The sequence below is a fragment of the Wasmannia auropunctata genome, unplaced genomic scaffold (assembly GCF_000956235.1).
Source record: "Wasmannia auropunctata unplaced genomic scaffold, wasmannia.A_1.0 LD336083.1, whole genome shotgun sequence".
In the NCBI taxonomy this organism is placed as follows: Eukaryota; Metazoa; Arthropoda; class Insecta; order Hymenoptera; family Formicidae; genus Wasmannia; species Wasmannia auropunctata.
Window position 1 is genome coordinate 1,135,364 of NW_012026807.1, and position 4,821 is coordinate 1,140,184.

At 44.1% G+C, this 4,821-nt stretch overlaps 1 long non-coding RNA gene and 1 other non-coding gene across 3 annotated transcripts in view; both read right to left on the minus strand.

The window, feature by feature from the left end:
* Positions 1 to 4,821, minus strand: part of LOC105448610 — a 46,413-nt gene that overhangs the window by 41,185 nt on the left and 407 nt on the right. The gene's annotated exons all lie outside the window — the stretch shown is intronic.
* On the minus strand, positions 4,404 to 4,475 carry Trnap-cgg. The gene has a single exon. It is a non-coding gene; the product is annotated as a tRNA-Pro (tRNA).

Genomic DNA, 4,821 nt, shown 5'->3' on the forward strand with positions numbered 1-4,821 from the left:
TCTCTCTCTCTCTCTCTCTCTCTTCGCGTTTCTCAGGTGTCTCGAAGGGTGAATTAATATGCGGGTGAGACGCGACGCGCGTGTATTAAAGGCAGGTAAAAAATTCGTAATTACGAATAAAAGTTTCAATTAACTCCCGACTTAACGTGAGCGTCTCCCGCTCGTGATTCATAGGCCATATAACTGTGCGCATCGTAGAATGAGTGCCGGCGCACACGGTGTGTGTGCACCATCGTCGAAGGATGGTGCTCCTTTCACTTTGTTTTCCCGGATGCCTGACTAGATATTAACCTCCCCGACGGAGACGATCGTTCTCCCTTTGACCGCGACATCGTTGCTCCGTGATGATCATCGCCTAAACCTCTGAGACCTTCTGCGTTACGATGGAATTTCAAAGAGAACAAGTGAAGATTAATACAAGGCCGCCGTCGCACCTCATTTAATTATTTAATTATAAGTTAAAGTAGAATAAACTGACTCGTTAAAAAACCAGGACGTTGTGTGTAATTGCTAAAGATAAGAGCGCATTTCAGTACCTGTAAAAAGGCTCGAATAAGGTGCACTAAAAGACGGAATGAATCTCGGTCTGAGTGGTTCTCGCATTCTTCTAGCAGCATCCCTTTACTAGAATTTTATCGAGACGTTCATTACTCGCTTACAAGCATAATTCGCGCGTCTCCCAGCACCGCGTTCGAGTCTGCGGAGCCGCGCGTGTGTGACGTTAACGAGCGACGCGACCTGTAATGGGATTACTTTGCGTAAATCACGAAACTGCCCGGTTAGTCTCCGCCGCGTGTCGTATACACCTATTACGACATACCTTTGACGACTCGCTCCCTTGACGCTTTGAGATACATCGGACGTTTAACCCCGAGGTCCGCGTCATTCTGGAAGCACCCGGAATCGACCGTTTGTCGACTACGCGACACGCAAGTTCATCAACTCGTGTGTTGGTAACTTGTTGGCACACAAAATATCAGTTGCAATACGGAATCGCGTATTAATTAGATCAAAAGGGCTCTTCAGATATACTAAATATTATACAAGTGTCCTCTTCCATTTGGTTTTAATAACAAATTTTGAAATATTACTGTAAATTAACTATTATTTACTGTCGATGTTTTCGTTTTCTCTCAACGAAAACATCACCAGACAAACATTGAAATGGAATCCACAAAGTAGAAGACGTACAGGCAGATTAGTGATTACCTGGAAGAGGACTGTTTCAAGTGCAATAACCGGAAGATTCGAAAACATCTCGCTAGAAACAGTGACAAATAAAATGTGATTTCTTAGAGGTCTTATGCTCCGGCTAGGAACAACAAGATTTATATATGTATTATTTACTGAACTTATCTATATCAATCGTTTAAATTACACTAAATTATAATTACCAAAATATAATCAATATTCGTTATAATTTTACAGGGAATTATTTAATATAATTCTAATTGTAATTAATTCAACTGTCTCTCAATAAAGATTTTTCTTTTCTATTTTTCCAATACTTTAATATAGCAACGCGGAAACTGGAGTAACTTGCGCTCGCGTAAAAGATTATCCGTATTGCTTACATTGCTATTACTCGGTGCTTCGGTGGTGGACCGGACAACAATTTCACGAGCCGGCCAAAAGCGTAGCCCACACGTAGAGAAAAATAAATTAACGACTTGGCCCTAATTGCACGTTCAGATTTTTACGGGCGACCCTGTCGTACGCGCGATGCGTGCGAGATTACAAACACAATCGAGCGAAGGAGTGCGAGAGAGGGGAGAGTGTATGACATAGGGCTATAATTACTGCGAGCGTGCCCTCACGCGTCCGGTAAAAAATCGGGATAAAACGGTGCCTCTATTAATTACCTATTACTTAATCGCGGGCTCTTCCTCCCGGCCCCCTCCCCCTTCGCCGAGCAAAAAGCGAGAAGAAGCGGTGAAGAAGGATTACAGAAGCGCATTCAAGCGCCTCGAACGCCATGTACCTTTGACTGTCGATAAAAGGACTCGTGGTTCAAAAGATCACGTCCTTCTCCGCGCGAGTACGATTGCGCGAGCCACATTTTTGCCGAAACGTTCGCTTTTGCAAGCAACCGAGATGACTCCGTTTGTATTGTGTGATCTCACGATTATGCAAAACTACGATTTTTTCTTCAACTTTTTTTTCTTTTTAATACGTCCGACACTGCCTATCAAATGTCGAAACTTTTGCCCCGAATTAGCCGCAATTGTACGGCTCTACAGATCCGTGAATCGCGCAAGATATAGTGATGGCTTCGAGAGAGCAGGTCCGCCCGTGAGAGAACATATATTCTTAAAATTGCGAAAAATAAATGAATTAAACAAAGACTGAGAGGCAGAAATATTACGAAATAGAAAGAATATCAATATAAAATTTATATACGATACAAGGCATTATTTAACATTTCTTAAGGTTAATTATGCCGGCCTATAGAGCAGTTGATTTGCGTTCAAAAGTCCAATAAAGAATTTGACAAGGAAAAATAAAGGAGAACGGTCGCGTAACAATATCTCAACAAAAAAAAATCCACGCTTTACATCGCATACATATTCGTAACGAACAAAAAAGGATATTAATGGTCCAGGCTCCATTTCCAACGCGCCAACGGATGTCGCTTCTCGCATAAATCGTCGCGCTTCAAATATATTTTCCCCTCTACGGAGCGGCTCACACGATTTCGGACGTGTCCAGGTATGCGTGCACGGTAGCGGACCGGAGATTTAAATAACCGGAGTTTACGATCACACGATGCGTTCCGATCTTGCGAAACCTCGCAAAACGCGTGTTCGCCTGCGTATATTATTCGGCGGAATTTATCGTCGCGATAAATCGCGCCGAGACTCGCCGCTCAATGTTGTTGCAAAATTTCAATTCCGCGCTAATTCGGTATTCCGACGTGTAGGCCGATTTTTTATATTTATCGCCGTTGTCAAGAGAAGCCGACGGTGAGATGACTGGACCACCGATTGACATTTATAATCGCCCCGCGTTGTGGCCTTCGTTCAAGACGCGTTCAAGACGCGTCACGTCGCACGTCGTGTCGAGCGAGAAATCATCTTACGAACAGGAGCGACCGATCAAACGACTTTCGGGAACGCGATACGCTCGTTTCCGTCACTACGCATCGGAGAAAGGAATAATTGTCGCCGTACGCGCTATACCCGTTGCGTTGATTATCCCGCAACAACGTCTGACATGCGATTAAGGCGAGCCAAGTGGCAACGGGCATTTCGATGAATTTAGAAGCCGCGTCATCGTTAACGGGCCGGCAATCGATCACGGCGCGGATCACATCGCGTATCACGTCGTCCTCTGCACACTCGCGGTAATCTGCGAAGCAAGAGAATCCTTTTCCGTCAAGGTCCCTTAATATCGCGTGTCTTCGCGCACTGCTTTCAACGGTGGTGCGGTATATTTACTCGTAACGTTCACCAACTGCGTTGGCATTTAGGTTTAGTCAGCAGAAGTGAGTTCATCGTCGAAAATCGCATTATACATTTTTGGCGTTGCGTATCAAATTGCGGTGCACGAAGATCCGAACACACAATAGCATTTATATTATTTCGCGCTTCTAATTTGACGTAAGGTCTAGTATGTGTAAATGTAACTTATTTTAAAAATATATTTATTACAAAGTATATAAAATACAAAGACCTCACAATAATAATTTGTATCCGCTGTAACACGTTTTATAAATTTATCGTCCTAATTCATTTAGGCCAGGGCCAACGGCGGAGAGAATTTAGCCCTATTTTATTGATGAACCCTTAAGAGAGCAGTCAGGTGAATGTTCCGTTAGGCGCCGAATAGAAACTCTGTCTTTAGAAACGCATTAGGACATCAAAGAAGGCCGATGTTCGAATTAGAGGGCACCGCGTGGTCCCGACAATGAGGCGCGCTCTTGTCGGCCACGACGTAAACCCGAGTCGTTAATGGGATATAATTCACGGATTACAAGTCCTCGTTGCGCTAAAAAAAGGGCGTTACCCCTCGAAAGGACCGTACATTAATTGTCTACCTCGCGCGAGGTGACTGACGTTTACGCAACGCGACACGTCGAGGGATTTCGTTCCCGGTATGTATCTCTTTTTATCTCGCGTGTCGCGCAGATAAGGAGTTAATTGACTTTGACGAGCGGCGTATAATTAACGACGTCACGGCGCGCGTAAATAAGAAATCGAAAGTGGAAAGAGTATAAGCGGTTCGACATCTCGTCGCAGACGGACCGCGATTGGTACACGTGTAATATAAGCGACTTAAAATTCGATGCCCCGAGAGAAATTTAAATTTGATAAAGACGGCGACGCGTGTCGACGATGCGCCGCGACGTCCTCCTTACTGGATGATTCGGGGAAACGGCAAAAAAAAAAAAATAAACGCACCACGGGCTCGTCCGGGATTTGAACCCGGGACCTCTCGCACCCGAAGCGAGAATCATACCCCTAGACCAACGAGCCGCTTCGGGAAGTTTCTTCGTACGAGAACACTAATGGAACGGCTGCAATATTGTGCTAAACTAATTAGTGATCTTACAACACGATTGTACGAGATTTATGTGATTAGCGTTCCACCTGGCGCACAAGACCAGTCACGCTCGTGTGCATCCGGATTTGTGTTTACATCTTGCCAGAAACGGAAATAAACATTACGATTCTTCGGATGAGACACATTTACGAGCTTTGTCTTAGAAATGTGATCGAAGTAACTAAGAATCGAGGACTTTTTGATGGAAAGATAACTTCAACTTTTTCCGTCAAAATATTCTCGACTGTACTTTGACCAAATTCGAAATTTAATTCATAC